General features: G+C 37.9%; 1 long non-coding RNA gene across 1 annotated transcript; it reads right to left on the bottom strand.

Annotated features, from left to right (window-relative positions):
• Positions 1 to 925: 925 nt before the first annotated feature.
• Positions 926 to 1,943, bottom strand: LOC116731822 (uncharacterized). The gene is made up of 3 exons (XR_004341638.1): positions 1,877 to 1,943; positions 1,039 to 1,095; positions 926 to 946 (listed from the first exon to the last, which is right to left on the bottom strand). It is a non-coding gene; the product is annotated as an uncharacterized LOC116731822 (long non-coding RNA).
• Between the last annotated feature and the right edge of the window lie 10,263 nt (positions 1,944 to 12,206).

Below are 12,206 nucleotides of genomic sequence, written 5' to 3'. Positions count from 1 at the left end.
GTTGTTGGGGCAGCAGTGGTTGCAGCAGCTGTGGTGGTTGTTGGGGCAGCAGTGGTTGCAGCAGTTGTGGTAGTTGTTGGTGCAGCCGTGGTGGTTGTTGGAGTTCCTGTTGTTGTTGCAGCAGTTGTGGTAGTTGTTGGGGCAGCAGTGGTTGCAACAGCTGTGGTGGTTGTTGGTGCAGCAGTGGTTGCAGCAGCTGCAGTGGTTGTTGGGGTAGCAGTGGTTGCAGCAGCTGTGGTGGTTGTTGGTGGAGCAGTGGTTGCAGCAGCTGCGGTGGTTGTTGGGGTAGCAGTGGTTGCAGCAGCTGTGGTGGTTGTTGGGGTTGCCGTGGTTGCAGCAGCTGTGGTAGTTGTTGGGACAGCAGTGGTTGCAGCAGCTGTGGTGGTTGTTGGGGTAGCAGTGGTTGCAGCAGCTGTGGTAGTTGTTGGGACGGCAGTGGTTGCAGCAGCTGTTGTAGTTGTTGGGGCAGCAGTTGTTGCAGCAGCTGTGGTAGTTGTTGCAGCAGCTGTCGTTGTTGTTGGGGCAGCAGTGGTTGCAGCAGCTGTGGTGGTTGTTGGGGCAGCAGTGGTTGTAGCAGCTGTGGTAGTTGTTGGGGCAGCAGTGGTTGCAGCAGCTGTGGTGGTTGTTGGGGCAGCAGTGGTTGTAGCAGCTGTGGTAGTTGTTGGGGCAGCAGTGGCTGCAGCAGTTGTGGTAGTTGTTGGTGCAGCTGTGGTGGTTGTTGTTGCAGCAGTTGTGGTAGTTGTTGGGGCAGCAGTGGTTGCAACAGCTGTGGTAGTTGTCGGGGCAGCCGTGGTTGCAGCAGTTGTGGTAGTTGTTGGGGCAGTTGTGGTTGTTTCAGCTGTGGTTGTTGTTGGGGCAGCAGTGGTTGCAGCAACTGTGGTGGTTGTTGGGGTTCCTGTTGTTGTTGCAGCAGCTGTGGTTGTTGTTGGGGCAGCAGTTGTCCCTACTATTCCACAAAGAAAAAAGAAACTCTGACTTAGTTGGCTGTTTGTCTAGTTTTTGCTGTCATTTATTAGAAGTTCATGTTTATGTCCTTACCAGCAACCAGAAGTAGAATGGATAAAATCTTCATCATTGTTCCAGAAGAAATCTTTTCTGTTCCAAAATAAGACATTTTCAGCTGTTATTTGTAGCTATGAATTTGTTTAATCCTTTAACTGTCATCCTCAAATACTTACCTGTTAGCCAATGAGTCCATGAGGACACTGGTGTCTTCATGACAGTTAAGGGATTAAACTGAAAACTGTTATATAGCATCTCTTCTGCTTGTTTTTCTGCATTTGTTACTACAAATGTTAAATCAAATCTAATTAAAGATTATATTTTAAATTACATTTCACATTTTTTGGAGCACTGGAGCATTACTTTCTCAGATAAGTACTTACTTAATTCAAATTAATTTGACTTAAATACCTTAACTGAGGTTCTCCTTATGTCACAACACATATGAAAATAAATGTCAAATATCCACATTTTTCTTAAGAAATATATAATCAAATCAGTCCAGTTATACTGATTCTAATTCAGATTTGAATCTGTTCATGAAACTGATTTATTTAGGTTTTAATGGAATGAAATTCTTATTCTGACAGTCAGTAAAAATCTTTTTATATATGGAAATCCGAGAGATTGTACAGAGTCATAGACTTTACAGTAGCCTTTTCTCCTCATCACCCCAACGTAGCTTGGTGATATAGGCCGTTAACCACTAGTTATATTTGTGCTAAAACACAAATTCATTTAAGGCATCACCATTACAATTTGTAGCAAAATATGTTTAAATTCCCACCACATTAATAGTACTATAATAAGTATAAGTCCCTAAAAAGATCCAAGTAATCAATGACTGAAAATTGTCAAAATTGTAGGCACTTACAAGTTGCGTCCAATATGCTGTCTTCACTTCAGTGACTGAAGTTGTGATGTTCTCCGTTCCTTTCAACTTGCTGGTTGATTGGTACTGTTTACTGGTTGAACACAGATGCTTTATATCCACCCAGAGCAGGTGCTATGACATCAGAGCATACGAAGATGGAAATTAATCTGCAATTATGTGAACAATGTTTTATTTTAGGTGTGGCTACCTGACGGTAAATTTTTTTGTTCTTTTGTTTTTTTCTTTTCTAAACCTTCCAAAGTAAACTGGTTGAGCATTGTTTCCTTTCCTGTTAGAAATGAGAAAATGGTAGGAAGTTTACAATTCTGTTATTTGGTCCTTTTCTGATCAATTAATTTCAACAATCACTCAGTGCATTACAAAAGCATATAAAACAGAATTAAACATTTGTTTATGTTTTGATTTGGCACTTATAGCTGTAAAGACAGCTAATTAAACTTTGTTCAGATTTGTCTTATTTTAGTTTTATACACATACCAACACCACAGCAATTTTTTTCCTAAAAATAATATGACTCTTTGCTTTTGGTTTTAATAAATTTATTGTGTTGCTACAAGGAATGTGTCTAGTTAGCTCAACATCTGAAGACAGACACATTTATTGGTTTACTGCTTTTTTAAAATATAGTCATTTTAAAAGGCTACAGCTTAACTCTCACATTCTGACTTCCACAGCACCTTTCACACATTTTAGTTATTTAAATAGATATTTGAACATTTAATGGTGATAGATCTGTGGTGATCAATCAGTTCAATGGACAATTTAAATCAAGCACACTAGAACAAATGTATAAGGCTCAGACTTTGACGGCCATGGTATTTGTAAGACACTGCATAACTTGAAATAAGAGCAACTTACGGGTTTTTCATATGACTCAACTGGAAGAAAAAGGTTTCCTGAGCTCACACCCTTTGAGTTAACCATGCAGAATGCGTACAGCGTTGTTGCTGTTGCCACCCAAGTAGTGTCCTCCCTTTTAATTATGCTTCTATCACTTGACTAGTTTTCACGTCAGAGAGAATAATACTAGTCATGCATGCGCTAAATTGTTTCCTCAATTTGTATTCTAATTTTGTACACAAGTACACCTTTAAAAACACCTTGATTTTGAGTTGAGTTTTTAGTTCAAACAGATTTTTGCTACATCTTGCTGAATAAATTTTAATCTTTAGAGTACGGTAACTTGTAGAAATAGTTTGAAAAACATATTTACACCATGGCAATTTTATTTACATCACATTTCATGACTACTAAAATCCACCTGGAGTGAAATATTGGAATAAAATGGTTGCACATTCAAACACAATAATAAATGTATAGTGTAAAGAAACAAAAACCGTGCTTGAACAAACAAATTTATGCACTGATGTAAACACTTAGACTGCTGACAAAGTGTTTTGATGACATAACACTGAACTTAATATTCTGTTCTGAACTGTAATTGAACTTTTGAGATTGTCCAAAATGCATTTTTTACGTTAATGTATAAAATATTTAGTCAATTTTAAGCATATACGACATGAGAATATTTGTGGATTTTAGCATAATATTATTTCTACTTTTAGGCTTTCCACTCAGTCAGGAGAATCCAAGCTTGTTCTTCTCCCCAGCTAAGACTATTTCAGTGCTCTCCTGTGTTCTTAACATGTATCTTGTATCTGTCATGATATGCAGTGAAGAGGTGGTGAGGAAGACGCTGAGGACCCAGGTTGGAATGAAGAAGTGATGACTTAATGATAAAAAAAATAATAATCCAGGCAGCACAATTGAGCGGAAGGCTTATGCTCACAACAAGTAGCAACTGGTACAAATGAATAACTGACAGCAGACTAGACTAGACTAGACGACAAGACAGATAAGACAAGGACCCAAGTGGGATTAAATACACAGAGGGTAATCAGGGAAACGAGACACAGCTGGGAACAATCAAGGGGTAGACAGGACAACATGGAGACTAAATTAACTGAAAACGACACAGAAACCTAAATTAACACAGAGAAAAACCCAAATCCTCACAGTATTAAGTTTAAGAGGTGCGTATGAATTAAAAATGCATCGTTAAAAATGCATGTATGTTCTCTACATACATACTGTACATCGTACGTAGAAGTTGCTTCTGTTTTTTGTTTTTTGGCTTGTCATAATATGAGACTGTACACAGCGTGACAATAACTCACTGTACTGGAATGCAAAGCATCTGACGCAAAGCTCCAGACTCTGACATCAAGGCAACTACTGTTCAGGTCATAAGCACACACACTCAACATTCAAATATTTGACATCTAAACCTAGAATAAGCAAATAAAAAATTGATTTAATTAAATAGAAATCTAATTAGAAGTATGTGTTGTAAATTAACTGTAGTCATTGTATTTTATGTTCTCTTGCTCAAAGTTGTTTTTATTTTATCCTCTACATTCTCTGTGCATCTTAATCCAGTTTCTCGTGTCACGTTTTTTTTTTTTTATTGACACCTACTGCAATTGTAATTGTGTAACCAGGAAGATCTGACCAAAGTTCCCAGTTGATGAAATGTTTTCTTGCAAAGCAGCTGACAAAAGAAAGCATTAACAAAAATCTCTCAAAAGGTTGGGTGGATCTTTTCTTTAAAAAGGTTCCTAATTTCCTTTCCTATGTCAGTAAGTGTGCTGTTAGAGAAGGTTATGAAACACTTCTTTTTATTCAACATGTCGGGTAAAGAGCCTTTTGATTTCAAATCCTTGGCTTGACCTCATTATGACAGACTTAGATCATGGATACTTTGTAAATATCAGCATTCTACTTGGTTTTTAAATTTAAAAGGTCGTGTAATTTTAAAATAGGTAATCAACATAGGTAATTATCAAAATTACAGAAATAAATTATTAAAATATATCCTTCTTTGTGGAATAAATCTTTGTAACATTTAATAAATCTGTGTAACATAAAAGTGTCACTTTCTGAACTGAATTAATGTATAAACTGCATTTTTTCTTGATTTCTAAATTTTTGAGATGTAACTGCAATTTACTTTTACTTTTACTAAAGTAAAAGTAAAAAGAATCCACCCAAGAAATTACGCAAATAAGAATAGCAAAAAAATATTTGGTAAAAAAAATCTACCGTACTCAAGTACTAACTGATCAAATTATCAATCAACTAATATTTAAAAATGACATCAGATGGATCAAAATATAATATATGTGTGGAAATTTTGGTATTAAGGACCAAAATGACAATAATACATATAAACAATAAAAAAAATAACAAAATCAGGCAAAAGAAAAAATCAGTTTCTTTCAATAAAAAGCTATGAAATTTTAACTAAAGCTACTGGTGTGTGTCTGGTGAAAACATGTTTTCATTCAGTTGGCAGATAATCCAGACAATTTACTCAAGTAAGAGTAGCAACACTTCATAATAAATTTACTCGAGTGAAAGTAAAAGGTTCAGCGTAGTAAAAATATTTTTTCAAAAAAGTGAATGTAACTAGTTGCTGCCCAACTCCGCTTTTATACTGCTGCACCCACGAAGAAAATTTAATTAGAACTGTTTGACCAAAGAGAACAGTACTAAAACAGTTTTAGGCAAAAATGATGTCAAACTAAAATATTGCACAAAAATGTCAAAATTTTCAAAGAAACATTGCGAACCATAAATAACCCATTTAGAATTTTTTTTTTATCAGCACAAAATGTTCATTTGGGGGTGAGTTTCACTTTACACTCTTCTAATAATTATTTGGGTGACATTTTAATTGTATAACTATTTGTAATTGTTGTATAAACTTGTATAACAGATGATGTGTATCTGAGAGAGGCTGTGGCCTAAGGAGGCTAAAACCCTTTATCAAGGTGTGAATAATTATTAGTTTCTAGACATAGTGTACAATCTGATATAATCCAAACTAAATCAACAATTTTAAATCTTCTAATGGATCAATTTAAAGAAACAAATTAGCACACTGCTGAAAATGCAGAATATTTAGCAATGGAAATTTCGTTGAATTCTGTTCTATGACAATAAATGCTATCTATCTATAACACATTTTTCATTTTTTGTGACACATTTTAAAAACAGTGTTTTGTTTACTTTTCACATCACATTTCTTTATGTTGGTCTATGAAAAAAACAATATATGAGAGCGTACTTTTAATTCTACAGTGAATAGAAAATGTTTTGTTAAAAAGTTGTTGATTATGTTTTAAAAATAAAGCTAATATCACTTGTTTTGAATTAGCTGTGTTCTAAATATTTCATGTTTAGCAGTGTATGTGTGCTGTACATGTACAGTAGTTGTAATGTCGATTGTTTGTCAAACCAAACATCCAATAAAAGGTTCTATCCGCCACTATGAGGTACTGGGGTCCAGATTCTTCACGCAGGCACAAGACGTTTAATGTCCAAACTTGTTTATTATCTTGGTTGCTTTTATTTTCCTTTTCAGCAAAACACTTATAACGTTCAAACTTTCCTTTGTTGCTCCTGTCTACTTCTGTTGCTTTGTTGCTCTGGTAAAAACCATAGGCCCCAAACCCAAATGCTTGCTGGTCCTTTACCAGGCCCCTACACTTATAGAAAGTGGATTGATCTACCTCACTTCCTGTCTTTAGAAAATGAATAAATAACAACAAATAATAAAAACAAAAGATAAATAGAACTGACAATTATTAACCTGCAAATAATACAAAAATTAGAAATGTAAAAATAAACTAACAAAATTCAAATGCATAAAGAAATAAAGAATAAATAGCTCCAACACTCCGGCCCCTAATTGTTAATACTGCCACAATTACTTAAAAGGAAAAAGGAGCTATTCCCTCAAACATCTCCTTAATTCCTCAGGGTGATGCTTCCAGCAGCAAAAGAAGTTTGGTCACAGGTCTTTCCAAAACACTGGTCTTGGTTTGTAATCGAACAGAACACACCAAGCCTTTTGCGTCCTGGTATACACTCAAGACTTTGGCCATCATCCATGATCCTCTTGGGGCTGTAGAGTCTGCAATTAAGACAACATCTCCAGGAGTGAGACATCTTTTAGTTCTTGTCCATTTTTGTCTTTCCTGCATTGAAGGTAAATACTTAGAAAGCCATCTTTTCCAGAACAGCTCTGCCATGTATTGTACCTGTTTCCACCTTTTCCTGACATAAAGATCCTTTTGGTTGAACAGTCCTGGTGGCAAAACTGGTTTGTTTTTCAGCAACAACAAATGGTTGGGTGTGAGTGACTCAAGATCATTTGAGTCATCTGAAACTTTGGTAATAGGTTTGCCGTTTAATATGGCTTCAACTTCACAAAAGATTGTTTGAAGTCCTTCATCATCCAAAACTTGTTCTTTAAGAACTGAGACTAAAATGCTTCTTATGGAACGAATCAGACGCTCCCAAATCCCACCTTGGTGAGAGGCTGCTGGGATGTTAAAGTTCCATCTGATTCCATCCTGCACAAAAGCATTTTGAATTTTAGCATGGTTCAGTTCAGCCAAACTCTCTTTCAGCTCTCGATTTGCACCAACAAAATTTGTGGCATTATCAGATCTGATGGTGGAAACTGGGCCTCTTCTACAGATGAACCTGCGAACTGCATTTATACAGGAATCTGTATCGAGGGTGTATGCAATTTCCAGATGTACTGCACGGCTGGTGAAACAAGTGAACAGAACTCCATACCTTTTCAGGAGACTTCGTCCTCTTTTAACACTTACAGGACCAAAATAATCCACTCCAACATTTGTGAAGGGAGCGGTGGCTGGCAGAACTCTTTCTTCTAGCAGATCTGCCATCTTTTGTTCAATAAACTTTCCTCTGTTACGTCTGCAAACAACACAATGAGAAATTATTTTTCTGGCAGCTGAATTAGCATTTATTATCCAGTATTTTTGTCTTAACCTTGACAGCATATGAGCTCTTCCTGCATGTCCCAACTGTTGATGAATATGGTGTAAAATGAGGGTAGACATATACATATCCTTTGTCAAAATTACAGGATGCTTTGCTTCTACAGGCATGGCTGTTTTATTCAACCTGCCACCCACTCTGAGGACCCCAGCATCCAATACTGGGTCAAGTTTGTATAGAGAACTTCTCTTGGATACTGTTTTAAGGCCACTAGTGATTAAAGCTATTTCAGTTGTAAATTTCTGTTGTTGTGCAAACTGAATAATAGATAGTTCTGCCTTGGCCAAGTCTTCAGGAGTCAGATTTTCTTTCTTCAGCGTGGTCTTGAACCTTTCCATCTGCTTTTCCAGTTCTTTCTTTTGGTTTTCTGGATCATTTTTATTCAGGTTTGCAGCTGCTGGTACATCTTCTGGTTTCACTGGAGATGTATTTTAGTACAGTTGTACTATCAGTCCAGAAAACAGGTTTCTCCAACTCTTTCCTTTTTTGTTGCAGCAACATCAGGATGTTTTTCAACTTTAAAAGCCAAGCAACAGAGGTTTTAAGCTTTGTCCAAGCTGAAAAATAATGAATCAGATAGTTTGTAGCATTTTGTGATTCATTCACAATAACACGCACTGCTAGGTCCCTTTTGACCTCTGGGTCATCTGCAGGAATTACATGGTGATCCACCTCCAGTTTAGGCCATTCCTCTTCTGATCTGTGGAGAAATTCAGGCCCATTTATCCATCTCCTGCATTTGAGGAACTCCTCAGCTTTCATGCCTCTGGATGCATCATCTGCAGGATTCTCCTTGGAGGAAACATATCTCCACTGATTCACATCTGTTGCCTCTCGGATGACAGAGATCCTGTTTGCAACAAAGGTGTGACATCTTCTGGTTTCACTGGAGATGTATTTTAGTACAGTTGTACTATCAGTCCAGAAAACAGGTTTCTCCAACTGTATTTGCAGCTCTTTTTGCAGCAATTTATTCACTCGGACAGCCAGAACAGCAGCTGTCAATTCCAACCTGGGGATTGTCGTTTGCTTCATAGGAGCAACTCTTGCTTTTCCTAAAATGAAAATAACATGTGAGATGTTATTTTTTCCAGTTTTAAATATGACACTGTTCCATAGCCATCTTGACTTGCGTCAGAGAAATGATGAAGTTGTGCTTTGTCTGGTTTTCCGATGCAGCTTGGTTTGATGCAACGGTCCACTTTAAAACTGGATATCAGCTGGAGATCCTTCAGCCAATCAAGCCACTTCCTAGAAATGGAGTGGGGAATAACTTCATCCCACTTCAAATTTTGTCGACAAAGTTCTTGTAGCAACAGTTTAGCTGGCATACTGAAGGGAGCCAGGATTCCCAAAGGATCATACAGTGAGCCAACCACAGACAAAATGCCCCTTCTGGTGTGTGGGCGGTCCTGTACAGACATTCTGAACTTGAACTCATCTGTTTCAATGCTCCACTGTAAACCCAGTACTCTCTCAACTGGAAGTTGATCTTTGTCCAAATCCAGATTCTTAATTTATTTTGCTCTCCTTTCCTCTGGGATTGACATGAGCACTGTGCGACTGTTGCTGACCCATTTTGAAAGCATGAATCCTCCTTTAGAGCAGAGCTCTGTCAGCCTCTTCACCATCTGCACTGCATCTTCTTCTGTGGGAACAGATTTTAAACAGTCATCCACATAAAAGTTATTTTTGATTGTATCAACCACTTCAGCTGGAAACTGTTGTGCGTTATCATCAGCAGTTCTTTGCAGAGCATAATTTGCACAGCTGGGTGAAGACACTGCTCCAAATAAATGAACCAACATCCTGAACTCCTGTGCAGGTTTTGAAGTGTCACCATGATGCCACCACAGGAAACGGAGAAAGTTGACATGTTTTTCAGAGACATAAACTTGGTGAAACATGGCATCAATGTCGGCCATTAGTGCAACAGGTTCTTTTCTAAATCTGATGAGAACTCCAACCAGAGAGTTTGTGAGATCAGGTCCTTGTAGAAGCTGACAGTTCAGTGATGCTCCTTTATAAGTTGATCCACAATCAAATACAACTCTTAACTTGCCTTTTGTGGGATGATGCACTCCATGATGAGGAATGTACCACAGTTGTCCACCACCTTTTTGTAGCTCATCTGCTGGTACGGCTTCAGCATGTCCTTGTTGCAGCATGTTGTTTACACAGGCAATATATTCCTCCTTGTACTGAGCATCCTTTTCAAATCTCCTCCTGAGACTCTGGAGGCGCTGCTCTGCAACACAGATGTTATTTGGCAAGCTGGGACTTTCACTCCTGAAAGGTAAGTCAATATGATAATGACTTTCAACAAGTTTTGTTGAGTTATTAACAATGTTCATGAAATGCAGATCCTCTCTGGACATTTCGGTTTTCTCCTCTGAGGATCTTTCGTTAAAATCATGATTGTACTGTTTAACCAGCATTTCTTTAAGATGCTCAACAGAGATCCTGTTGGCTGTTACAGCAGTGCATACATTTTTATTTCTGCTGTTGCTTCCAGTGCGTAGAGGACCATTTATGACCCAGCCAACTTTAGTTTTTACAGCATAAGACCCACCATCCACACTGTTTATCACCTCCCAGGGCTCTAAAACATTTGAAGCATCAGTTCCTATCAGTAGTTCCACATCTGCATTGATGTTATGAAGCTTAACAGGTTTAAGATGAGGCCACTGATCAATGTCCTTTTGCTGGGGAATATTCAATGTAGAAACTGGCATGGTACTTTGAGTCAAAACATCTGGCAACGCTATGAAGTCATTTGTTTTCAATTCAGAGACTTCCAAACCAGACAAAACTTGTACATTAACAATCTTATTTTGATTCATTGTTCTCAGCAGAATATTTGTCCTTTTGCCCTTTAAGTTCAGACTTTTTGCCAGAGTTTCTGTACAGAACGTACCTGAACTTCCTGGATCAAGAAATGCATATGTTTGTACAACTTTGTTGCTCTTTTGACTTTTAACTTTAACTGCAACAATAGGAAAAACAGCATCATCATTATGACTGCCCCCAATATGCCCACATATCTGAGTGGTTGCAGTTGAAAAGTTGACATGAGACCTTGTTGTCTGTTGGGTTTGTTCTGAAGAGGCTCCTGGCTCCTTTTGCTCTATGTGAAGAACCTCTGGATGCTTTTGGTGACACACGTTGCAATCCAAACAACTCCTGCAGTCTTTGCTTGTGTGACCAACTTTCAGACAACCGAAACAAATCCCCTTTTGTTTAATGAAGGTCAACTTGTCCCGATGCATTTTAGCTTTAAACTGCATACAGTTTTCCAATAGATGATTTCTTTGTAAACAAAACAAGCAGCTGTGAAGAACAGTAGACTTGATCTTGTTTTCAGTTGAGTGAGTTCTGGCTTCTGGAATTGTGCTGACATTAGTGGCAAAACTGCTTCCTTTTTTCCTTTGCTTGCTGGAACTTGAAACTTTAGAGTTGCCCCCAGTTTGTGGGTCTTGGATATTGCCAAACACTGGGTCTGATGCTATTTTTACTTCTTTTATTATAAAAGCAACCAGATCAGTAAACAATGCTCGGTGGCCATTTTGTTCCTGCGGCTCATAAGTAGTAACTCTCCATTTTTACCTGAGTTTGATTGGAAGTTTCAGGACGATCGTTCTCATATTTGAAGGTAAGTCCAATTCTTTCATATAAACAATTTGTTGTGTTAAATTTGAACATCCTTGAAGGAAAAGAGAGAATGATTGAAGACTTTTCACATCATCACCTTTTATTGGTGACCAACTCATAATTTTCTCCATATATGCAGAAGCAATTTTATTTTCATTTCCAAAATGTTCTTCAAGAAGATATTTGGCTTTGGAATAACCTTGATCAGGAGGTAAGTGCTGACAACTATGCACCAGATCTTTAGGCTGCCCCCTAGTGAACTGCTCTAAGAAGTGCAAACAGTTGTTCCAGTTGTCAGTTTTAGCTTCCACTCCGTTTTCAAAGGCGTTCATAAATGATCTGTACTGCAGGGGGTCCCCATCAAACACAGGGATGTTTCTGGATGGGAGAACAGACGACAAGTTTTGTTTTACAAGTAAGGCAGTTATGTCATTTTGTCTCTGCATGATGCTCACAATATCATTCTGACAGTTCTCAGTCAAAGAGGGAGATTGCAACTGCTGTGTTGCTTGAGTTGAAGAATCAACTTTTACTCTCATCTGATCCATTTGAAGTTGTTTCTGCCTCTGTTTAGGTCTGACGACAGGAGAGTCAGATGAAAAATTTGCTCTTTCTTTCGGAACAAACTCATCAGCGCCAGGATTTAGCAGAGGCGTGTCCTTTACTTGGGCTCTTTCAAAATAAGAGTTCATTCCATCGGATCGTTGAGAACCAGCAACTGAGTTTATGTTCAAAACATTAAGTTTTGCATTAGTTGCTGCCAACTCTGTTTCCAAGTCTA

Source organism: Xiphophorus hellerii, chromosome 13 (genome assembly GCF_003331165.1).
Source record: "Xiphophorus hellerii strain 12219 chromosome 13, Xiphophorus_hellerii-4.1, whole genome shotgun sequence".
NCBI classification, from domain to species: Eukaryota; Metazoa; Chordata; class Actinopteri; order Cyprinodontiformes; family Poeciliidae; genus Xiphophorus; species Xiphophorus hellerii.
This window is presented reverse-complemented; position numbering and strand designations above follow the sequence as displayed.